Source organism: Amblyomma mixtum, chromosome 1, assembly GCF_055824585.1.
Source record: "Amblyomma mixtum isolate Tamu chromosome 1, ASM5582458v1, whole genome shotgun sequence".
In the NCBI taxonomy this organism is placed as follows: Eukaryota; Metazoa; Arthropoda; class Arachnida; order Ixodida; family Ixodidae; genus Amblyomma; species Amblyomma mixtum.
The window spans coordinates 154,084,473-154,108,541 of record NC_143012.1 but is presented as its reverse complement, the minus strand read 5'-3'; the positions used below and the strand labels follow the sequence as shown (position 1 = coordinate 154,108,541).

Below are 24,069 nucleotides of genomic sequence, written 5' to 3'. Positions count from 1 at the left end.
TTCGCCCTTCACGTTTTTTTTTTTTTTCTGTCATAGTTGCGCAGTGTCTCAGGCAACTATAGGAGGTGACGTTATTTTGTTATCGATAATACAATCTCATCGGCAACGTGTCCAACGTGTAGTACGTGCGGACGCGAAACTGTGGCAAAACTCGAAGCGAACCCGTGGCGTCTCGGCTGTCATTCTGACGTCTGCCGCGGCGGGTACACTGCAGATTAAACTCTAGCAAAGCCCCAAGATAGCTGGGAGGCCCAGTGTGCGCATAACACTGCGCAGAAGCGCACAATATGCGCCCACCGCACCATGCACCGCACCCACTGCCGGTCCATGTGTAAACAACACAGGCTCGCTCCCGCTGCTCTTTCTGTGCATGCCGCAGTGGTTTAGGTTCGCCAGAACGGCTGAGAAAAGCGCAGGGCAGGTAACTGCACGCTTGGCGGCTGTTGCCACGAGCGAGGGAAGTATCCATGCGCAGTTTTGCATCCTCGAGGGCCAAACACAGTACATAAAGACTCGGAAAGCACTGTCTCTCGCCATCGGCCATACCATGTTGAATACGCCGGTTCTCGTCCGATCACCGAAGCTAAGCAGCATTGGGCTCGGTCAGTACTTGGGAGGGAGACCACCTGGGAACACCGAGTGCTGATGGCATTTCTTTTGCATTTTTATTCGCCCTTCACGTTTTTTTTTTTTTCTGTCATAGTTGCGCAGTGTCTCAGGCAACTATAGGAGGTGACGTTATTTTGTTATCGATAATACAATCTCATCGGCAACGTGTCCAACGTGTAGTACGTGCGGACGCGAAACTGTGGCAAAACTCGAAGCGAACCCGTGGCGTCTCGGCTGTCATTCTGACGTCTGCCGCGGCGGGTACACTGCAGATTAAACTCTAGCAAAGCCCCAAGATAGCTGGGAGGCCCAGTGTGCGCATAACACTGCGCAGAAGCGCACAATATGCGCCCACCGCACCATGCACCGCACCCACTGCCGGTCCATGTGTAAACAACACAGGCTCGCTCCCGCTGCTCTTTCCGTGCATGCCGCAGTGGTTTAGGTTCGCCAGAACGGCTGAGAAAAGCGCAGGGCAGGTAACTGCACGCTTGGCGGCTGTTGCCACGAGCGAGGGAAGTATCCATGCGCAGTTTTGCATCCTCGAGGGCCAAACACAGTACATAAAGACTCGGAAAGCACTGTCTCTCGCCATCGGCCATACCATGTTGAATACGCCGGTTCTCGTCCGATCACCGAAGCTAAGCAGCATTGGGCTCGGTCAGTACTTGGGAGGGAGACCACCTGGGAACACCGAGTGCTGATGGCATTTCTTTTGCATTTTTATTCGCCCTTCACGTTTTTTTTTTTTCTGTCATAGTTGCGCAGTGTCTCAGGCAACTATAGGAGGTGACGTTATTTTGTTATCGATAATACAATCTCATCGGCAACGTGTCCAACGTGTAGTACGTGCGGACGCGAAACTGTGGCAAAACTCGAAGCGAACCCGTGGCGTCTCGGCTGTCATTCTGACGTCTGCCGCGGCGGGTACACTGCAGATTAAACTCTAGCAAAGCCCCAAGATAGCTGGGAGGCCCAGTGTGCGCATAACACTGCGCAGAAGCGCACAATATGCGCCCACCGCACCATGCACCGCACCCACTGCCGGGCCATGTGTAAACAACACAGGCTCGCTCCCGCTGCTCTTTCCGTGCATGCCGCAGTGGTTTAGGTTCGCCAGAACGGCTGAGAAAAGCGCAGGGCAGGTAACTGCACGCTTGGCGGCTGTTGCCACGAGCGAGGGAAGTATCCATGCGCAGTTTTGCATCCTCGAGGGCCAAACACAGTACATAAAGACTCGGAAAGCACTGTCTCTCGCCATCGGCCATACCTTGACCTGGCGGCAATTTGCGATAACTACATCGTCGAACCGGTTACGTTTAGCGATCACTGTTGTGTCATATTCACCATTGGCAGGAATGTGACACCTCAAGCGAAATTCAGCTGGGACTTGTGGAAACTGAATGCAAAGTTACTAAAGGACGATTCGTTTGTTTTAGAAACAAAGAACGTGTTAGAAGAAGTTCGGTTGAATTATGGAAAAAGTTGGGCAGAAAAGTGGGAGGAATTCAAAATTGATGTCAAAATGAGGGCTATTGAAAGGTCCGTAGGAATCAAGCACGCTGAGAAAGCGAAACAGAAGAACCTAAAACAGATGTTGAAAGAATTAATTACAGAGGAAAATAGAGCTCCGGGACTATACAGTGACCTTATCAGCGAAGTTAAAGCAAAGCTTGAGGTTATCGATGCGACATTGTTTCAGGGAGCTGCAATTCGTGCACGAGCAGATCGCTTGCTGGCAGATGATATGCCCAGTAGGCGAAATTTGACGACAGAAAAAAGATACGCTAGAAGAAAAGATATCGTAGAAATTGAAAACAAAGGCATTCTGACAGACAATCCCAAGGCGATAAGGGAGGCTTTCAGTGAGCATTACCGTGATTTGTTCGCTTCCAAATCGGCAGATGTACAGGCCTTTCAGGATGAATTTTTAAGTCTATTACCCCGACTGGCCAGTGAAGACACTGACATCCTGTCTGCCGACTTATCAACAGCGGAATTGGAATGCGCTATTGATGAGCTTCACTTGGGGAAATCGCCAGGTACTGACGGGATAACAGCAGAATTTGATAAGGCGTTCAAACGTGAAACTGCTCTCATTTTGCAACGCGTTTATGAAGAGTCATATAGAACTGGTATTTTACCACCGTCGTTTTCTCGTGCACATACAGTGCTTATACCGAAAACTGACAATCCTGCTCAGCTTAAGCAAGTTACAGGTTATCGGCCGATAACGCTTACTAATGTTGATTATAAAATTTTTATGAAAGTATTAGCCAAACGTTTACAATCAGTTATGGACATCTTGGTTGGCCCCCACCAGACATGTGGAATTCAAGGGCGGACCATCTTCACGAATGTTCATGTCACTCGGAGTATACTGGAATGCTGTGACGCTGACTTTAGGCGAGTCGCAATGTTGCAAATTGATTTAGAGAAGGCATTTGACCGTGTATGTCATGACATTCTTTTTAAAATCCTTGAACATGTCTGTGTTGGAGAAGTTATTTTAAAAGGGGTTAAAATGGCCTATAGCAACTGTACCACGAATCTGGTTGTTAACCGAGAGCTCACAGACAGAATTGCCGTTAGAGCATCCGTGCGGCAAGGCTGCCCAATGTCACCGCTACTTTTCGCTCTGTACCTGGAGCCACTTTGCCGAAATGTAATAAATAACAGCTGTATTCGTGGTTTCGAACTGGAAGCATGTGAAATTAAAGTATTGGCTTATGCCGATGATGTGGCAGTTTTCTGTAGTGACCACAGCAGCATAGAACATGCGATGTCGGTTGTTCGTAGATTTTGTGATGTAACCAATAGCGTTGTTAACCTGGACAAGTGTGCGGGCCTTTGGCATGGGAATTGGGCATCAGCGCCTTTGTTTCATGCAAGTGTAAAATGGTCACATGTTCCTTCCAAATACCTAGGTGTACCTCTTGACAAGTATCGAGATAACGATGACTTTTGGAAGGAGAAAATTCAAGAACTCTCCACGCGTGCACAGAAATGGTCGGGGAAGGAACTGTCTGTATTCACGCGCGCAAACATATGCAATGTATATCTGGTTTCAAAAGTGTGCTATTTGTTGCAGGTCCTTTCATGCTCTCGACTTAGCATTCAAAAGTTTCATCGTCTCTTCGCAGTTTTTGTTTGGCAGTCCTCATGGGAGAGGACTAAACGTGATAATTTATTTCTGCGTTTGAGAAAAGGGGGTCTTTCCTTGCCACACTTGTACCTGAGGCAGGTGGTGTCAAGATTTCTGTTTCTTCGAGATCAACGCGACCCTTTCCTGCGGACATTTATTCAAGTGAGGCTTTCTTCGGCTTTGCCAAACTATGTTATTTCCAGTGTGGACGGGATGAGATACAGTGCAAGTAGGTTTTTGAAAGAAGTGGTCTTTGCTTTCCGGTTTCTGAATGCGCGCTTCAGTTTGGAATATCTTTCTAATGTCACGCGTAAGAAATTGTTAAAAGATTTGCTCGACTCTGTCTTCCCGGAGCCAATCTATCGATCTATGTATAGTGGAGGCCAAGCAGGAAATGTTTTAAAAAGAGTACGAAAAATGTTGGTGCCAGCGGGTGTGAAGACGTTCTTCTTCAAGTTACACACTGGGACGTTGCTGGTTAAAACATGGATGGAGGAAAAGGGATTGTTTCTACCATGAGGTGCTGACTGCTTGTTGTGTCGCAAACCAGAGTCAATAGAACACGTTTTTATTGATTGCTGGGATGCGCTGCTCTTTTGGGACGTGCTCCAGCGTACAATAAAGAAAGACTTACCCCTAACGCCGTATGGGATACGATTCCTGGACATAGAGCCGGATCTTTATAAATATGATGTAATTTTCCTGCTTGGCCTGCACAGTATTTGGCGAAGCAGGATGGCTGTACGACACTGTGATGAAGATGCGCGTTCTGTCCGCGATTACTTCAAAGAAAACATATTTAAGCTACGTGAAGTGTACAAGGAGCTATGTTTTGGAGATGAAGTTATCGAGTTGATGGGAGAGTTGTGTTCCCTGAGACAGTTTTGATTTTCTCACGCGAGTGAAACACATGTCCGTTCTTGTTGTTTGAGTGTGCAGCGCAGAACATCTGTTTATGATCTGTTGTAATCTGTCAAAACAGGCAATAAAGAGAAAAAAAAAAAAATCGGCCATACCATGTTGAATACGCCGGTTCTCGTCCGATCACCGAAGCTAAGCAGCATTGGGCTCGGTCAGTACTTGGGAGGGAGACCACCTGGGAACACCGAGTGCTGATGGCATTTCTTTTGCATTTTTATTCGCCCTTCACGTTTTTTTTTTTCTGTCATAGTTGCGCAGTGTCTCAGGCAACTATAGGAGGTGACGTTATTTTGTTATCGATAATACAATCTCATCGGCAACGTGTCCAACGTGTAGTACGTGCGGACGCGAAACTGTGGCAAAACTCGAAGCGAACCCGTGGCGTCTCGGCTGTCATTCTGACGTCTGCCGCGGCGGGTACACTGCAGATTAAACTCTAGCAAAGCCCCAAGATAGCTGGGAGGCCCAGTGTGCGCATAACACTGCGCAGAAGCGCAATATATGCGCCCACCGCACCATGCACCGCACCCACTGCCGGTCCATGTGTAAACAACACAGGCTCGCTCCCGCTGCTCTTTCCGTGCATGCCGCAGTGGTTTAGGTTCGCCAGAACGGCTGAGAAAAGCGCAGGGCAGGTAACTGCACGCTTGGCGGCTGTTGCCACGAGCGAGGGAAGTATCCATGCGCAGTTTTGCATCCTCGAGGGCCAAACACAGTACATAAAGACTCGGAAAGCACTGTCTCTCGCCATCGGCCATACCATGTTGAATACGCCGGTTCTCGTCCGATCACCGAAGCTAAGCAGCATTGGGCTCGGTCAGTACTTGGGAGGGAGACCACCAGGGAACACCGAGTGCTGATGGCATTTCTTTTGCATTTTTATTCGCCCTTCACGTTTTTTTTTTTTCTGTCATAGTTGCGCAGTGTCTCAGGCAACTATAGGAGGTGACGTTATTTTGTTATCGATAATACAATCTCATCGGCAACGTGTCCAACGTGTAGTACGTGCGGACGCGAAACTGTGGCAAAACTCGAAGCGAACCCGTGGCGTCTCGGCTGTCATTCTGACGTCTGCCGCGGCGGGTACACTGCAGATTAAACTCTAGCAAAGCCCCAAGATAGCTGGGAGGCCCAGTGTGCGCATAACACTGCGCAGAAGCGCACAATATGCGCCCACCGCACCATGCACCGCACCCACTGCCGGTCCATGTGTAAACAACACAGGCTCGCTCCCGCTGCTCTTTCCGTGCATGCCGCAGTGGTTTAAGTTCGCCAGAACGGCTGAGAAAAGCGCAGGGCAGGTAACTGCACGCTTGGCGGCTGTTGCCACGAGCGAGGGAAGTATCCATGCGCAGTTTTGCATCCTCGAGGGCCAAACACAGTACATAAAGACTCGGAAAGCACTGTCTCTCGCCATCGGCCATACCATGTTGGCATTCGGCTTCCGGCCACCGAGCGTGACGGACGCAGAATCATGGGCTCCCACGGAGCGGCGATAGCGGCCGTTGCCGGCCGCGGAAACAGGTTCGCCAGCGACGCAGATAAGGATTACGAGATCGTTCTGCCTACCCTGCCCACCGGACGTGTTGTGTTAAACACGGTTTTTCTGCACGGGGACGTGCGTGTGAGACCCTACAGGGTCGAAGACTTCAGGGACGCCCTAGCCAACGTTGGTGCGCTCCCCGACGTCGTGGCGTTGGGAGCGTACCAGATAAACCACGTGTGGGCTGTGACCTTCAGCAGCGCCGACGCCGCAAAGAAACTGGCCGCCATGAAGGAGCTGGAAGTCAAGGGACGCCGCTGTATCGTTTTTGACCCAGAGGACCACCAGGTCAAGCTGCGACTGCACTGGATGCTTCACGGCGTCGCCGACGAGGACATCCGTACGGCATTCGCGGCGTTCGGCAACGTGACCGAGGTCACCCGGGAGCGTTGGCGCGTCGCTGGCATGAAGGAGAAGGGGTCCACCACGAGGACCGTGCTCCTAAAGATGAAGCCAGGCATTAAGGTAGACGACCTGCCCCACCAGGTTCGAGTTGCTGGCGAGTTGGCTCTCGTGGTGGTGCCCGGGCGGCCGATGCAGTGTCTGCGGTGTGGCGGCGCGGGGCACGTGCGCCGTGATTGCAAGGTGCCCAGGTGCTCGAAGTGCCGACGCTACGGTCACTCCGAGGCCGACTGCGTGCGCACCTACGCGTCGGCTACCGGGCGTGTAGCGGCGAGCGACTCCGCAGAGCTCATGGACGTTGTCGAGGCGGAAGAAGCAGCCAGCGGCATCGACGACACGAGCAAAACGGCGGGGGTTGAGCCTGCGGTTTCGACCAGCAACACCGACGCGGCTGGCGCAAAGGAGAGCGGGTCGCCCATCTGTGACCAACCTTTGACGCCTCTGGAGACGCCCAAAGATAACCCGAGCCCCCCAGAGCACGTGGAAGCGGAAACAACGGCGGCCAGCGAGAACCGCGACGAGAAGGCAGACGCCCGCGTGAACACCGGCGTGACCACCCCTGCGAAGCGTCCGCACACCGAGACCAAGGCCGACGGGGAGAAGGCAGCAGAGTCCAGCGTGGAGGAACCGCCGACAAAGACGCCGCAAGCACGACGACCCAGTCTGCGACCGCGCCCGAAGGTTCCGGATGACAGGCGTGGCGGCGGCAAGGCGCCGCCTGACCAGGTCCATGTGCTCGCGCCGGATGACACCGGCGGCGACGGCATCGTCTAGCGATATGCTGGGCGCGGGAGGTAAGCACCATGCTTTCGGTCCCTTCTTCTTAAGTTGAAATGGCTTCCGCAACTCCGTTCAAAGTCGCCACCTTAAATGTCAGAGGCCTGGCAGGCAAAAGAAAACAAAGCCAGCTGTACCGACTTATAACGGAGCAAGATATTGATATATTAGCAGTGCAGGAAACTAAAGTCGATGGTGAGGAAGAGACCGGGAGCATGGTGCGACGTTTCACGTCTAGATATTTTGCCGTTGTCAGCCATGCGGTGGGCACATCGGCTGGTTGTGTTCTGTTTGTCAAGAAGTTGCCGGGGCTAGAGGTACACGGGCATCATTCGTGTTTGTCGGGTCGATACGTGTCCATCGATTTTTCGCTCTGTAACATCGACTGGCGCATTGTTTGTCTGTATGCACCTAATGTGGTTGATGGCCGAGCCGCGTTTTTTGAAAGCGTCGAAGAACGGCTTCGCACGGACAGGCAGCTCATTGTTATGGGCGATTACAACTGTGTTCTAAGTGCGCGCGACAAGACAAGCGTCCGAGGTTTCAGGGATAAAAGCACCGAAGTGTTGTTACGAATGATTGTGAACTGCAACCTCGAGGATGTAGCAGAGTGTCTTGAAGGAACGCGTGCTGTAAGGTACACACGATTCGAGGGCACAAGTCACGCACGGCTAGACCGAATTTATGCATCCGCGGAAACTGTCCCTAAATGCAATAGTTATGTAGTTCTGCCGGTTTCATTTTCTGACCACTGTTTGGTTCAATGCTGCATAGGGTTCTTAAGAAGGGGAATGGTTTTTCATGGGAAATGTGGAAGTTAAATGACAAGCTACTCCAGGACGAATTTTATAACCGAGCTGTAAGGGAAGAAATAGCAAAAATAGAACCAAGTAGTAACATGAGGATTTGGCAGCAGTGGGAGCTCACTAAAGAAACTTTAAAATTAAAAGCAATAGAAAGAGCCACCTGTATACGTCATGAAGAAAAAAAAGAGGAAATGGAGCTAAAGGCATTGCTTCAGAAGATGATAAAACAAGAATGCCGAGCGCCTGGTAAATGGATAGAAGACATAAGAAAAACCAAACAAAAGTTACAGCTTATTGAAGAAGAACGTTATCGGGGAGCGCTGGTGAGGGCAAGGGCAGAAGATATGGCTGCAGGGGAAACGCCAACGAAACGAGCGCTCGGTTTAGAAAAAGCCCGCGCCGAAAGAAATCACATTAACGAAATAGAATGGGGAGGTGTTTCAAAAACGGACATCGATCACATCAAAGCAGCCTTTTTCCAGCATTACCAGGCGCTCTTCGCAGCGCATCCGGTAGATGTTATCACATTTAAGGAGGCGTTTCTAGCCGAGATGCCGCGTCTGGATGACGAAACAAAAGACAGATTAGAGCAGAAGATAAGTCAAGGGGAAGTTGAGCAAGCAATAGACAGTTTAAACCCTGGTAAGTCGCCTGGACCGGACGGGTTCAGCGCGGCATTCTACAAAGAATTTAAAAATGTAATTTCCCCGGTCTTGCAGGTAATCTTTAATGAAGCCTATAAAGTAAAAGCACTGCCTCCGTCCTATGGGTCGTCCCATACAGTGCTGATTCCCAAGACGGACGACATAGACAGATTACGAATGGTAACAGCATACCGACCCATAGCACTCACTAACGTGGAGTACAAAATTTACATGAAAGTTTTGGCACGAAGGTTGCAGACCGTGATTCATTTATTAGTTGGTCCGCATCAGACCTGCGGGATTAAAGGGCGGTCTATTTTTACTAATATTCACGTTGCGCGCAGTGTCCTAGAAACCTGTGATGACACTAATGGTCAGATGGCTATTCTCCAGATCGACTTAGAAAAGGCTTTTGACTGCGTTGCCCATGAACTTTTGTTTTCAGTATTAGGCCATGTTAATGTTGGTTCTGTTATCCGCGAGGGTGTGGCCCTGGCATACCGGAACTGCACGACGAGATTGATCGTTAACAAGAGTCTGGGGGCCCCCATTAGCGTGCAGCGTTCGGTGCGCCAGGGCTGTCCCCTCAGCCCCCTTTTATTTTGTATTTATGTGGAGACCCTTTGTTTAAAGATACTGAACAGCAGGAGTATTAACGGATTCACTTTACAAGCAGCTGAAGTAAAGCTCTTGGCGTATGCTGATGACATTGCTGTGTTTTCCGTTGACGAGGGTGGCATAAGCGAGGCCGTTCAATGTGTACGAGATTTCAGCCAAGCTACTGGAAGCGGCGTTAACTGGTCGAAGTGCCTCGGGCTTTGGCACGGAAGGTGGGCATCTACGCCTGAGCGGTTTGCCAGCGTGCCTTGGACGACGACGCCAGATAAATACTTGGGCGTTCCACTCGCTGCTTACCGTGACAGTGAACAGCATTGGACAGCACAGATTAAAGAGATACGGGAGAGAGCGGATAAGTGGAAAGGAACGACCTTGTCCATTTTCGCCAGAGCCACTGTTTGCAACTTGTTCTTTATCAGCAGGCTCTGGTACGTCATGCAGGTGCTGCACTGTTCACGGTTAAGTATTCAAAAGCTACACCGAATTTTCGCCATCTTTATCTGGTCGTCTGAATGGGAGCGCTGCAGCCGGACCAACCTGTTCCGACGGGTTCAAGACGGCGGGCTGGGACTGGGCCATTTGTTTTTGAGACAGCTGGTCAATCGTTTTTTGTTTCTTCGGGACACAAGAGACCCGTTTTTGCGTACCGTATGCCAAGTTAGGCTGCGGCATCTGCTTCCAGAGTACATCGTCGGAACTGCTGATGTTTACAGTAGAGTCACCGGTTTTTACCGGGAAATCGTAGCCAGTGTAAGGTTTCTTTCCGCGCGGTTTTCAAATGACTTTCTGTCGACTGTGAATCGAAAGAAACTGTACCGTGCTTTGTGCGATGTAGTTTTCCCGGTGCCCTTGTACAGGGCCTTGTACAGTGGAGGCCAAGGCAAAGATGTTTTAAAGAGAGTTAAAAACATGCAGGTGCCATCAGGAACAAAAACCTTCTTTTTTAAGCTCCACACCGGAACCTTACCGGTTAAAAATTTTTTAGAAGGAAAGGAATTATTTTTACCTTGGGGATCCAACTGTTTAATTTGCAGAAAGCCGGAAACAATAGACCATGTATTTTTGCACTGTTGGGAAGGGGTTTATTTTTGGGATGTTTTGCAGCGAACCTTAAAGAAAGAATTTCCACTAGACCCGTATGGCATCCGGTACTTATGTGTTGAAAATGAGGATGGAGTGCCTTTTGACTTAATAATGCTTACAGGCCTCCACTGTATATGGCGCTCCAGAATGGCGGGCTACCATTGTGACAGAGACGCAAGACCTGCTAGAATTTATTTCCGCGAAAGCATGGACATGTTTCTCGCCATTCAGAAAGCCGCTGCGGAGCCTCCGGAGTGGCTCTCAAGACTAGAGCCGCTCTGTACATTGCGTGAGTTTTAATTTGACGAAGCCAGATGCATGCTGGCTGACCACGAGTCATATGTATATAGCGTTTATTGTCTTTTGTTGATTGTTTGTGTTGTGAAATTTTCTGTGTCAAAGCCAGGCAATAAAGAAAAAAAAAAAAAAAAATCGGCCATACCATGTTGAATACGCCGGTTCTCGTCCGATCACCGAAGCTAAGCAGCATTGGGCTCGGTCAGTACTTGGGAGGGAGACCACCTGGGAACACCGAGTGCTGATGGCATTTCTTTTGCATTTTTATTCGCCCTTCACGTTTTTTTTTTTTCTGTCATAGTTGCGCAGTGTCTCAGGCAACTATAGGAGGTGACGTTATTTTGTTATCGATAATACAATCTCATCGGCAACGTGTCCAACGTGTAGTACGTGCGGACGCGAAACTGTGGCAAAACTCGAAGCGAACCCGTGGCGTCTCGGCTGTCATTCTGACGTCTGCCGCGGCGGGTACACTGCAGATTAAACTCTAGCAAAGCCCCAAGATAGCTGGGAGGCCCAGTGTGCGCATAACACTGCGCAGAAGCGCACAATATGCGCCCACCGCACCATGCACCGCACCCACTGCCGGTCAAGGGCGTCCGCAGAATTTTTTGCAGGGGGGGGGGGCTCCATTGGTTCTTGGCGCCGGAGGGGGGGGGGGGGGTATGTTCGTAGCAAAAAGGTGCTATTTGCGGAGTAAATTCATTTATTTATATATAAATAAAAAAGAAGGGAAATACACACATGAAAGAAAAATTACAAAGAGCAAATTAAAGCGTGGCTAGCAGAGATATATTGGAGTTTATCAACGAAGAAACAATTAAAATTACTAAAAAATGCAAAAAGATACTGTCACTTCGTGGAGAACTGTGCTCAGTCTTGCTGCATACAGGTTCTCGACTCACCCGGATTGATGACCAGCACACAGCACAATATGTTCACAAACACGCAACTAAAGTCACTCGTCAGTCTTCCTTGAACAGCAACTGTAGGCGCCTCGGATTTTTCTGGGCGAATTGCGTAATTATACGGGTGATAAATTCATTTCCGTGCTTCATTACACGCTCTCGGTGCATACTCATCATACACATTGATTGGAAAAACGGTTGAACGCGTACGTTAAAAACAAAAGATGACTATATATACAACGAAAACTTATTTACAAGCTCCATCTTGCTCGCGCATCCGCACAGTCGAGCAACCGCACACACACTGCTCGCCGCTCGTCGTTTTCTCGTTCGCTGTCGTGGTTGTTCTCACCTTCGTTGACAACCGGCCACTAAAGACACCGAAGCACAAACACAGAGGCGCGCACACGTGCAAGGAAATATCCCCGAATGCGCACTTTGGGGGTGAAAGGAACGCCGCGCGACTTCCGAGGGGAAGGGACACTCGCCACTCCGGTCGGAAAATTTGTTTGTGTTTTTAGGGGGTTCAGAGCCCCAAAACGACTCAGGCTATGAGGGACGGAGTAGTACAGAGTTCTGGATAATGTCGACCACCTGGATCTCTTTACCATGCACTGACATCGCACGGTACATGGGCGCTGTTGGGATTTGAGGCCCAGCCAGAGGTGAAAGGCGAGCCAGGCAGACGCCATCGGGCTGCGTTGACCAAAGGCGCTGGTTTTCGGAGAAGACGCAAGGAACGCTGGTGTGGGGGCGCCTCTGGAGACTGCGTCGCCGTGAACAAAAGCAGCTAATCCCCTTTGCGGAAGATTCTGAAAGCGGCGCTTCTACCGAACTGCGCTCTCCCGTGGATCGGAGGAGACAGCGAGCGGCGGCGGCGCCAACTCATCACCCGCTTGCCCCTGAGCAGCCCGACAAAGCGGGGGTGGACACGGCTGATTTGTCCCTCCCTCCTGAAGAATTCATCGGTGGCCGGCGTACGAACGTATCCTGATTATAGCGAGCGACGAAGGCGAAAACAACATGCCCTGTGCACTGTCTGCCTCAGTGTCGCTATCTCTCTAGAGATCAAAGAAACAGACACCCATCTCAAGACGGCTCGAAATACATGCTCGCCGGTGCCGCTGCATGTCTGCAACAGGTCGCCCTTTTGTCGAGCTAACGATGGCGTGGTTTGAAAACGGCGGGACGGCGCGCGCCCGGACGCGGCATTTCGCAGATGTGCCCCAAAGCGTGGAAGCGGGGCTGCTTTTACCCTTTTGGCTGAGCGCACCACCGCCTCTGGCGTGCGGCCATCACTCACGGTTCGAGTGAGTGATTTTCCAGGGGGGTGCAGCCGCCCCCCCTTGCCCCCCCCCTCCGGACGCCCATGCTGCCGGTCCATGTGTAAACAACACAGGCTCGCCCCCGCTGCTCTTTCCGTGCATGCCGCAGTGGTTTAGGTTCGCCAGAACGGCTGAGAAAAGCGCAGGGCAGGTAACTGCACGCTTGGCGGCTGTTGCCACGAGCGAGGGAAGTATCCATGCGCAGTTTTGCATCCTCGAGGGCCAAACACAGTACATAAAGACTCGGAAAGCACTGTCTCTCGCCATCGGCCATACCATGTTGAATACGCCGGTTCTCGTCCGATCACCGAAGCTAAGCAGCATTGGGCTCGGTCAGTACTTGGGAGGGAGACCACCTGGGAACACCGAGTGCTGATGGCATTTCTTTTGCATTTTTATTCGCCCTTCACGTTTTTTTTTTTCTGTCATAGTTGCGCAGTGTCTCAGGCAACTATAGGAGGTGACGTTATTTTGTTATCGATAATACAATCTCATCGGCAACGTGTCCAACGTGTAGTACGTGCGGACGCGAAACTGGCAAAACTCGAAGCGAACCCGTGGCGTCTCGGCTGTCATTCTGACGTCTGCCGCGGCGGGTACACTGCAGATTAAACTCTAGCAAAGCCCCAAGATAGCTGGGAGGCCCAGTGTGCGCATAACACTGCGCAGAAGCGCACAATATGCGCCCACCGCACCATGCACCGCACCCACTGCCGGTCCATGTGTAAACAACACAGGCTCGCTCCCGCTGCTCTTTCCGTGCATGCCGCAGTGGTTTAGGTTCGCCAGAACGGCTGAGAAAAGCGCAGGGCAGGTAACTGCACGCTTGGCGGCTGTTGCCACGAGCGAGGGAAGTATCCATGCGCAGTTTTGCATCCTCGAGGGCCAAACACAGTACATAAAGACTCGGAAAGCACTGTCTCTCGCCATCGGCCATACCATGTTGAATACGCCGGTTCTCGTCCGATCACCGAAGCTAAGCAGCATTGGGCTCGGTCAGTACTTGGGAGGGAGACCACCTGGGAACACCGAGTGCTGATGGCATTTCTTTTGCATTTTTATTCGCCCTTCACGTTTTTTTTTTTCTGTCATAGTTGCGCAGTGTCTCAGGCAACTATAGGAGGTGACGTTATTTTGTTATCGATAATACAATCTCATCGGCAACGTGTCCAACGTGTAGTACGTGCGGACGCGAAACTGTGGCAAAACTCGAAGCGAACCCGTGGCGTCTCGGCTGTCATTCTGACGTCTGCCGCGGCGGGTACACTGCAGATTAAACTCTAGCAAAGCCCCAAGATAGCTGGGAGGCCCAGTGTGCGCATAACACTGCGCAGAAGCGCACAATATGCGCCCACCGCACCATGCACCGCACCCACTGCCGGTCCATGTGTAAACAACACAGGCTCGCTCCCGCTGCTCTTTCCGTGCATGCCGCAGTGGTTTAGGTTCGCCAGAACGGCTGAGAAAAGCGCAGGGCAGGTAACTGCACGCTTGGCGGCTGTTGCCACGAGCGAGGGAAGTATCCATGCGCAGTTTTGCATCCTCGAGGGCCAAACACAGTACATAAAGACTCGGAAAGCACTGTCTCTCGCCATCGGCCATACCTTGACCTGGCGGCAATTTGCGATAACTACATCGTCGAACCGGTTACGTTTAGCGATCACTGTTGTGTCATATTCACCATTGGCAGGAATGTGACACCTCAAGCGAAATTCAGCTGGGACTTGTGGAAACTGAATGCAAAGTTACTAAAGGACGATTCGTTTGTTTTAGAAACAAAGAACGTGTTAGAAGAAGTTCGGTTGAATTATGGAAAAAGTTGGGCAGAAAAGTGGGAGGAATTCAAAATTGATGTCAAAATGAGGGCTATTGAAAGGTCCGTAGGAATCAAGCACGCTGAGAAAGCGAAACAGAAGAACCTAAAACAGATGTTGAAAGAATTAATTACAGAGGAAAATAGAGCTCCGGGACTATACAGTGACCTTATCAGCGAAGTTAAAGCAAAGCTTGAGGTTATCGATGCGACATTGTTTCAGGGAGCTGCAATTCGTGCACGAGCAGATCGCTTGCTGGCAGATGATATGCCCAGTAGGCGAAATTTGACGACAGAAAAAAGATACGCTAGAAGAAAAGATATCGTAGAAATTGAAAACAAAGGCATTCTGACAGACAATCCCAAGGCGATAAGGGAGGCTTTCAGTGAGCATTACCGTGATTTGTTCGCTTCCAAATCGGCAGATGTACAGGCCTTTCAGGATGAATTTTTAAGTCTATTACCCCGACTGGCCAGTGAAGACACTGACATCCTGTCTGCCGACTTATCAACAGCGGAATTGGAATGCGCTATTGATGAGCTTCACTTGGGGAAATCGCCAGGTACTGACGGGATAACAGCAGAATTTTATAAGGCGTTCAAACGTGAAACTGCTCTCATTTTGCAACGCGTTTATGAAGAGTCATATAGAACTGGTATTTTACCACCGTCGTTTTCTCGTGCACATACAGTGCTTATACCGAAAACTGACAATCCTGCTCAGCTTAAGCAAGTTACAGGTTATCGGCCGATAACGCTTACTAATGTTGATTATAAAATTTTTATGAAAGTATTAGCCAAACGTTTACAATCAGTTATGGACATCTTGGTTGGCCCCCACCAGACATGTGGAATTCAAGGGCGGACCATCTTCACGAATGTTCATGTCACTCGGAGTATACTGGAATGCTGTGACGCTGACTTTAGGCGAGTCGCAATGTTGCAAATTGATTTAGAGAAGGCATTTGACCGTGTATGTCATGACATTCTTTTTAAAATCCTTGAACATGTCTGTGTTGGAGAAGTTATTTTAAAAGGGGTTAAAATGGCCTATAGCAACTGTACCACGAATCTGGTTGTTAACCGAGAGCTCACAGACAGAATTGCCGTTAGAGCATCCGTGCGGCAAGGCTGCCCAATGTCACCGCTACTTTTCGCTCTGTACCTGGAGCCACTTTGCCGAAATGTAATAAATAACAGCTGTATTCGTGGTTTCGAACTGGAAGCATGTGAAATTAAAGTATTGGCTTATGCCGATGATGTGGCAGTTTTCTGTAGTGACCACAGCAGCATAGAACATGCGATGTCGGTTGTTCGTAGATTTTGTGTTGTAACCAATAGCGTTGTTAACCTGGACAAGTGTGCGGGCCTTTGGCATGGGAATTGGGCATCAGCGCCTTTGTTTCATGCAAGTGTAAAATGGTCACATGTTCCTTCCAAATACCTAGGTGTACCTCTTGACAAGTATCGAGATAACGATGACTTTTGGAAGGAGAAAATTCAAGAACTCTCCACGCGTGCACAGAAATGGTCGGGGAAGGAACTGTCTGTATTCACGCGCGCAAACATATGCAATGTATATCTGGTTTCAAAAGTGTGCTATTTGTTGCAGGTCCTTTCATGCTCTCGACTTAGCATTCAAAAGTTTCATCGTCTCTTCGCAGTTTTTGTTTGGCAGTCCTCATGGGAGAGGACTAAACGTGATAATTTATTTCTGCGTTTGAGAAAAGGGGGTCTTTCCTTGCCACACTTGTACCTGAGGCAGGTGGTGTCAAGATTTCTGTTTCTTCGAGATCAACGCGACCCTTTCCTGCGGACATTTATTCAAGTGAGGCTTTCTTCGGCTTTGCCAAACTATGTTATTTCCAGTGTGGACGGGATGAGATACAGTGCAAGTAGGTTTTTGAAAGAAGTGGTCTTTGCTTTCCGGTTTCTGAATGCGCGCTTCAGTTTGGAATATCTTTCTAATGTCACGCGTAAGAAATTGTTAAAAGATTTGCTCGACTCTGTCTTCCCGGAGCCAATCTATCGATCTATGTATAGTGGAGGCCAAGCAGGAAATGTTTTAAAAAGAGTACGAAAAATGTTGGTGCCAGCGGGTGTGAAGACGTTCTTCTTCAAGTTACACACTGGGACGTTGCTGGTTAAAACATGGATGGAGGAAAAGGGATTGTTTCTACCATGGGGTGCTGACTGCTTGTTGTGTCGCAAACCAGAGTCAATAGAACACGTTTTTATTGATTGCTGGGATGCGCTGCTCTTTTGGGACGTGCTCCAGCGTACAATAAAGAAAGACTTACCCCTAACGCCGTATGGGATACGATTCCTGGACATAGAGCCGGATCTTTATAAATATGATGTAATTTTCCTGCTTGGCCTGCACAGTATTTGGCGAAGCAGGATGGCTGTACGACACTGTGATGAAGATGCGCGTTCTGTCCGCGATTACTTCAAAGAAAACATATTTAAGCTACGTGAAGTGTACAAGGAGCTATGTTTTGGAGATGAAGTTATCGAGTTGATGGGAGAGTTGTGTTCCCTGAGACAGTTTTGATTTTCTCACGCGAGTGAAACACATGTCCGTTCTTGTTGTTTGAGTGTGCAGCGCAGAACATCTGTTTATGATCTGTTGTAATCTGTCAAAACAGGCAATAAAGAGAAAAAAAAAAAAAATCGGCCATACCATGTTGAATACGCCGGTTCTCGTCCGATCACCGAAGCTAAGCAGCATTGGGCTCGGTCAGTACTTGGGAGGGAGACCACCTGGGAACACCGAGTGCTGATGGCATTTCTTTTGCATTTTTATTCGCCCTTCACGTTTTTTTTCTGTCATAGTTGCGCAGTGTCTCAGGCAACTATAGGAGGTGACGTTATTTTGTTATCGATAATACAATCTCATCGGCAACGTGTCCAACGTGTAGTACGTGCGGACGCGAAACTGTGGCAAAACTCGAAGCGAACCCGTGGCGTCTCGGCTGTCATTCTGACGTCTGCCGCGGCGGGTACACTGCAGATTAAACTCTAGCAAAGCCCCAAGATAGCTGGGAGGCCCAGTGTGCGCATAACACTGCGCAGAAGCGCACAATATGCGCCCACCGCACCATGCACCGCACCCACTGCCGGTCCATGTGTAAACAACACAGGCTCGCTCCCGCTGCTCTTTCCGTGCATGCCGCAGTGGTTTAGGTTCGCCAGAACGGCTGAGAAAAGCGCAGGGCAGGTAACTGCACGCTTGGCGGCTGTTGCCACGAGCGAGGGAAGTATCCATGCGCAGTTTTGCATCCTCGAGGGCCAAACACAGTACATAAAGACTCGGAAAGCACTGTCTCTCGCCATCGGCCATACCATGTTGAATACGCCGGTTCTCGTCCGATCACCGAAGCTAAGCAGCATTGGGCTCGGTCAGTACTTGGGAGGGAGACCACCTGGGAACACCGAGTGCTGATGGCATTTCTTTTGCATTTTTATTCGCCCTTCACGTTTTTTTTTTTTCTGTCATAGTTGCGCAGTGTCTCAGGCAACTATAGGAGGTGACGTTATTTTGTTATCGATAATACAATCTCATCGGCAACGTGTCCAACGTGTAGTACGTGCGGACGCGAAACTGTGGCAAAACTCGAAGCGAACCCGTGGCGTCTCGGCTGTCATTCTGACGTCTGCCGCGGCGGGTACACTGCAGATTAAACTCTAGCAAAGCCCCAAGATAGCTGGGAGGCCCAGTGTGCGCATAACACTGCGCAGAAGCGCACAATATGCGCCCACCGCACCATGCACCGCACCCACTGCCGGTCCATGTGTAAACAACACAGGCTCGCTCCCGCTGCTCTTTCCGTGCATGCGGCAGTGGTTTAGGTTCGCCAGAACGGCTGAGAAAAGCGCAGGGCAGGTAACTGCACGCTTGGCGGCTGTTGCCACGAGCGAGGGAAGTATCCATGCGCAGTTTTGCATCCTCGAGGGCCAAACACAGTACATAAAGACTCGGAAAGCACTGTCTCTCGCCATCGGCCATACCATGTTGAATACGCCGGTTCTCGTCCGATCACCGAAGCTAAGCAGCATTGGGCTCGGTCAGTACTTGGGAGGGAGACCACCTGGGAACACCGAGTGCTGATGGCATTTCTTTTGCATTTTTATTCGCCCTTCACGTTTTTTTTTTTTCTGTCATAGTTGCGCAGTGTCTCAGGCAACTATAGGAGGTGACGTTATTTTGTTATCGATAATACAATCTCATCGGCAACGTGTCCAACGTGTAGTACGTGCGGACGCGAAACTGTGGCAAAACTCGAAGCGAACCCGTGGCGTCTCGGCTGTCATTCTGACGTCTGCCGCGGCGGGTACACTGCAGATTAAACTCTAGCAAAGCCCCAAGATAGCTGGGAGGCCCAGTGTGCGCATAACACTGCGCAGAAGCGCACAATATGCGCCCACCGCACCATGCACCGCACCCACTGCCGGTCCATGTGTAAACAACACAGGCTCGCTCCCGCTGCTCTTTCCGTGCATGCCGCAGTGGTTTAGGTTCGCCAGAACGGCTGAGAAAAGCGCAGGGCAGGTAACTGCACGCTTGGCGGCTGTTGCCACGAGCGAGGGAAGTATCCATGCGCAGTTTTGCATCCTCGAGGGCCAAACACAGTACATAAAGACTCGGAAAGCACTGTCTCTCGCCATCGGCCATACCATGTTGAATACGCCGGTTCTCGTCCGATCACCGAAGCTAAGCAGCATTGGGCTCGGTCAGTACTTGGGAGGGAGACCACCTGGGAACACCGAGTGCTGATGGCATTTCTTTTGCATTTTTATTCGCCCTTCACGTTTTTTTTTTTCTGTCATAGTTGCGCAGTGTCTCAGGCAACTATAGGAGGTGACGTTATTTTGTTATCGATAATACAATCTCATCGGCAACGTGTCCAACGTGTAGTACGTGTGGACGCGAAACTGTGGCAAAACTCGAAGCGAACCCGTGGCGTCTCGGCTGTCATTCTGACGTCTGCCGCGGCGGGTACACTGCAGATTAAACTCTAGCAAAGCCCCAAGATAGCTGGGAGGTCCAGTGTGCGCATAACACTGCGCAGAAGCGCACAATATGCGCCCACCGCACTATGCACCGCACCCACTGCCGGTCCATGTGTAAACAACACAGGCTCGCTCCCGCTGCTCTTTCCGTGCATGCCGCAGTGGTTTAGGTTCGCCAGAACGGCTGAGAAAAGCGCAGGGCAGGTAACTGCACGCTTGGCGGCTGTTGCCACGAGCGAGGGAAGTATCCATGCGCAGTTTTGCATCCTCGAGGGCCAAACACAGTACATAAAGACTCGGAAAGCACTGTCTCTCGCCATCGGCCATACCATGTTGAATACGCCGGTTCTCGTCCGATCACCGAAGCTAAGCAGCATTGGGCTCGGTCAGTACTTGGGAGGGAGACCACCTGGGAACACCGAGTGCTGATGGCATTTCTTTTGCATTTTTATTCGCCCTTCACGTTTTTTTTTTTCTGTCATAGTTGCGCAGTGTCTCAGGCAACTATAGGAGGTGACGTTATTTTGTTATCGATAATACAATCTCATCGGCAACGTGTCCAACGTGTAGTACGTGCGGACGCGAAACTGTGGCAAAACTCGAAGCGAACCCGTGGCGTCTCGGCTGTCATTCTGACGTCTGCCGCGGCGGGTACACTGCAGATTAAACTCTAGCAAAGCCCCAAGATAGCTGGGAGGCCCAGTGTGCGCATAACACTGCGCAGAAGCGCACAATATGCGCCCACCGCACCATGCACCGCACCCACTGCCGGTCCATGTGTAAACAACACAGGCTCGCTCCCGCTGCTCTTTCCGTGCATGCCGCAGTGGTTTAGGTTCGCCAGAACGGCTGAGAAAAGCGCAGGGCAGGTAACTGCACGCTTGGCGGCTGTTGCCACGAGCGAGGGAAGTATCCATGCGCAGTTTTGCATCCTCGAGGGCCAAACACAGTACATAAAGACTCGGAAAGCACTGTCTCTCGCCATCGGCCATACCATGTTGAATACGCCGGTTCTCGTCCGATCACCGAAGCTAAGCAGCATTGGGCTCGGGCAGTACTTGGGAGGGAGACCACCTGGGAACACCGAGTGCTGATGGCATTTCTTTTGCATTTTTATTCGCCCTTCACGTTTTTTTTTTTTCTGTCATAGTTGCGCAGTGTCTCAGGCAACTATAGGAGGTGACGTTATTTTGTTACCGATAATACAATCTCATCGCCAACGTGTCCAACGTGTAGTACGTGCGGACGCGAAACTGTGGCAAAACTCGAAGCGAACCCGTGGCGTCTCGGCTGTCATTCTGACGTCTGCCGCGGCGGGTACACTGCAGATTAAACTCTAGCAAAGCCCCAAGATAGCTGGGAGGCCCAGTGTGCGCATAACACTGCGCAGAAGCGCACAATATGCGCCCACCGCACCATGCACCGCACCCACTGCCGGTCCATGTGTAAACAACACAGGCTCGCTCCCGCTGCTCTTTCCGTGCATGCCGCAGTGGTTTAGGTTCGCCAGAACGGCTGAGAAAAGCGCAGGCCAGGTAACTGCACGCTTGGCGGCTGTTGCCACGAGCGAGGGAAGTATCCATGCGCAGTTTTGCATCCTCGAGGGCCAAACACAGTACATAAAGACTCGGAAAGCACTGTCTCTCGCCATCGGCCATACCATGTTGAATACGCCGGTTCTCGTCCGATCACCGAAGCTAAGCAGCATTGGGCTCGGTCAGTACTTGGGAGGGAGACCACCTGGGAACACCGAGTGCTGATGGCATTTCTTTTGCATTTTTATTCGCCCTTCACGTTTTTTTTTTTTTCTGTCATAGTTGCGCAGTGTCTCAGGCAACTATAGGAGGTGACGTTATTTTGTTATCGATAATACAATCTCATCGGCAACGTGTCCAACGTGTAGTACGTGCGGACGCGAAACTGTGGCAAAACTCGAAGCGAACCCGTGGCGTCTCGGCTGTCATTCTGACGTCTGCCGCGGCGGGTACACTGCAGATTAAACTCTAGCAAAGCCCCAAGATAGCTGGGAGGCCCAGTGTGCGCATAACACTGCGCAGAAGCGCACAATATGCGCCCACCGCACCATGCACCGCACCCACTGCCGGTCCATGTGTAAACAACACAGGCTCGCTCCCGCTGCTCTTTCCGTGCATGCCGCAGTGGTTTAGGTTCGCCAGAACGGCTGAGGAAAGCGCAGGGCAGGTAACTGCACGCTTGGCGGCTGTTGCCACGAGCGAGGGAAGTATCCATGCGCAGTTTTGCATCCTCGAGGGCCAAACACAGTACATAAAGACTCGGAAAGCACTGTCTCTCGCCATCGGCCATACCATGATGAATACGCCGGTTCTCGTTCGATCACCGAAGCTAAGCAGCATTGGGCTCGGTCAGTACTTGGGAGGGAGACCACCTGGGAACACCGAGTGCTGATGGCATTTCTTTTGCATTTTTATTCGCCCTTCACGTTTTTTTTTTTTTTCTGTCATAGTTGCGCAGTGTCTCAGGCAACTATAGGAGGTGACGTTATTTTGTTATCGATAATACAATCTCATCGGCAACGTGTCCAACGTGTAGTACGTGCGGACGCGAAACTGTGGCAAAACTGGAAGCGAACCCGTGGCGTCTCGGCTGTCATTCTGACGTCTGCCGCGGCGGGTACACTGCAGATTAAACTCTAGCAAAGCCCCAAGATAGCTGGGAGGCCCAGTGTGCGCATAACACTGCGCAGAAGCGCACAATATGCGCCCACCGCACCATGCACCGCACCCACTGCCGGTCCATGTGTAAACAACACAGGCTCGCTCCCGCTGCTCTTTCCGTGCATGCCGCAGTGGTTTAGGTTCGCCAGAACGGCTGAGAAAAGCGCAGGGCAGGTAACTGCACGCTTGGCGGCTGTTGCCACGAGCGAGGGAAGTATCCATGCGCAGTTTTGCATCCTCGAGGGCCAAACACAGTACATAAAGACTCGGAAAGCACTGTCTCTCGCCATCGGCCATACCATGTTGAATACGCCGGTTCTCGTCCGATCACCGAAGCTAAGCAGCATTGGGCTCGGTCAGTACTTGGGAGGGAGACCACCTGGGAACACCGAGTGCTGATGGCATTTCTTTTGCATTTTTATTCGCCCTTCACGTTTTTTTTTTCTGTCATAGTTGCGCAGTGTCTCAGGCAACTATAGGAGGTGACGTTATTTTGTTATCGATAATACAATCTCATCGGCAACGTGTCCAACGTGTAGTACGTGCGGACGCGAAACTGTGGCAAAACTCGAAGCGAACCCGTGGCGTCTCGGCTGTCATTCTGACGTCTGCCGCGGCGGGTACACTGCAGATTAAACTCTAGCAAAGCCCCAAGATAGCTGGGAGGCCCAGTGTGCGCATAACACTGCGCAGAAGCGCACAATATGCGCCCACCGCACCATGCACCGCACCCACTGCCGGTCCATGTGTAAACAACACAGGCTCGCTCCCGCTGCTCTCTCCGTGCATGCCGCAGTGGTTTAGGTTCGCCAGAACGGCTGAGAAAAGCGCAGGGCAGGTAACTGCACGCTTGGCGGCTGTTGCCACGAGCGAGGGAAGTATCCATGCGCAGTTTTGCATCCTCGAGGGCCAAACACAGTACATAAAGACTCGGAAAGCACTGTCTCTCGCCATCGGCCATACCATGTTGAATACGCCGGTTCTCGTCCGATCACCGAAGCTAAGCAGCATTGGGCTCGGTCAGTACTTGGGAGGGAGACCACCTGGGAACACCGAGTGCTGATGGCATTTCTTTTGCATTTTTATTCGCCCTTCACGTTTTTTTTTTTCTGTCATAGTTGCGCAGTGTCTCAGGCAACTATAGGAGGTGACGTTATTTTGTTATCGATAATACAATCTCATCGGCAACGTGTCCAACGTGTAGTACGTGCGGACGCGAAACTGTGGCAAAACTCGAAGCGAACCCGTGGCGTCTCGGCTGTCATTCTGACGTCTGCCGCGGCGGGTACACTGCAGATTAAACTCTAGCAAAGCCCCAAGATAGCTGGGAGGCCCAGTGTGCGCATAACACTGCGCAGAAGCGCACAATATGCGCCCACCGCACCATGCACCGCACCCACTGCCGGTCCATGTGTAAACAACACAGGCTCGCTCCCGCTGCTCTTTCCGTGCATGCCGCAGTGGTTTAG

At 50.9% G+C, this 24,069-nt stretch overlaps 14 non-coding genes and 3 pseudogenes across 14 annotated transcripts; all 17 read left to right on the top strand.

Annotated features, from left to right (window-relative positions):
* The first annotated feature begins 532 nt into the window (after positions 1-532).
* On the top strand, positions 533-651 carry LOC149368854 (5S ribosomal RNA). Its single transcript, XR_016287204.1, has one exon. It is a non-coding gene; the product is annotated as a 5S ribosomal RNA (ribosomal RNA).
* A 548-nt stretch (positions 652-1,199) lies between these two features.
* LOC149368853 (5S ribosomal RNA) lies at positions 1,200-1,318 on the top strand. Its single transcript, XR_016287203.1, has one exon. It is a non-coding gene; the product is annotated as a 5S ribosomal RNA (ribosomal RNA).
* A 3,438-nt stretch (positions 1,319-4,756) lies between these two features.
* On the top strand, positions 4,757-4,875 carry LOC149368852 (5S ribosomal RNA; annotated as a pseudogene).
* Positions 4,876-5,421: 546 nt separating this feature from the next.
* Positions 5,422-5,540, top strand: LOC149368851 (5S ribosomal RNA). Its single transcript, XR_016287659.1, has one exon. It is a non-coding gene; the product is annotated as a 5S ribosomal RNA (ribosomal RNA).
* Positions 5,541-10,976: 5,436 nt separating this feature from the next.
* Positions 10,977-11,095, top strand: LOC149368850 (5S ribosomal RNA; annotated as a pseudogene).
* A 2,245-nt stretch (positions 11,096-13,340) lies between these two features.
* Positions 13,341-13,459, top strand: LOC149368849 (5S ribosomal RNA). Its single transcript, XR_016287202.1, has one exon. It is a non-coding gene; the product is annotated as a 5S ribosomal RNA (ribosomal RNA).
* A 544-nt stretch (positions 13,460-14,003) lies between these two features.
* On the top strand, positions 14,004-14,122 carry LOC149368848 (5S ribosomal RNA). Its single transcript, XR_016287201.1, has one exon. It is a non-coding gene; the product is annotated as a 5S ribosomal RNA (ribosomal RNA).
* A 3,438-nt stretch (positions 14,123-17,560) lies between these two features.
* Positions 17,561-17,679, top strand: LOC149368847 (5S ribosomal RNA; annotated as a pseudogene).
* A 543-nt stretch (positions 17,680-18,222) lies between these two features.
* LOC149368846 (5S ribosomal RNA) lies at positions 18,223-18,341 on the top strand. The gene has a single exon (XR_016287200.1). It is a non-coding gene; the product is annotated as a 5S ribosomal RNA (ribosomal RNA).
* A 547-nt stretch (positions 18,342-18,888) lies between these two features.
* Positions 18,889-19,007, top strand: LOC149368845 (5S ribosomal RNA). Its single transcript, XR_016287199.1, has one exon. It is a non-coding gene; the product is annotated as a 5S ribosomal RNA (ribosomal RNA).
* Positions 19,008-19,554: 547 nt separating this feature from the next.
* LOC149368844 (5S ribosomal RNA) lies at positions 19,555-19,673 on the top strand. Its single transcript, XR_016287197.1, has one exon. It is a non-coding gene; the product is annotated as a 5S ribosomal RNA (ribosomal RNA).
* A 546-nt stretch (positions 19,674-20,219) lies between these two features.
* LOC149368843 (5S ribosomal RNA) lies at positions 20,220-20,338 on the top strand. The gene has a single exon (XR_016287196.1). It is a non-coding gene; the product is annotated as a 5S ribosomal RNA (ribosomal RNA).
* Positions 20,339-20,884: 546 nt separating this feature from the next.
* LOC149368842 (5S ribosomal RNA) lies at positions 20,885-21,003 on the top strand. The gene has a single exon (XR_016287853.1). It is a non-coding gene; the product is annotated as a 5S ribosomal RNA (ribosomal RNA).
* Positions 21,004-21,550: 547 nt separating this feature from the next.
* On the top strand, positions 21,551-21,669 carry LOC149368841 (5S ribosomal RNA). Its single transcript, XR_016287195.1, has one exon. It is a non-coding gene; the product is annotated as a 5S ribosomal RNA (ribosomal RNA).
* A 548-nt stretch (positions 21,670-22,217) lies between these two features.
* On the top strand, positions 22,218-22,336 carry LOC149368840 (5S ribosomal RNA). The gene has a single exon (XR_016287678.1). It is a non-coding gene; the product is annotated as a 5S ribosomal RNA (ribosomal RNA).
* Positions 22,337-22,885: 549 nt separating this feature from the next.
* LOC149368839 (5S ribosomal RNA) lies at positions 22,886-23,004 on the top strand. Its single transcript, XR_016287194.1, has one exon. It is a non-coding gene; the product is annotated as a 5S ribosomal RNA (ribosomal RNA).
* Positions 23,005-23,549: 545 nt separating this feature from the next.
* On the top strand, positions 23,550-23,668 carry LOC149368838 (5S ribosomal RNA). Its single transcript, XR_016287193.1, has one exon. It is a non-coding gene; the product is annotated as a 5S ribosomal RNA (ribosomal RNA).
* Positions 23,669-24,069: the final 401 nt, after the last annotated feature.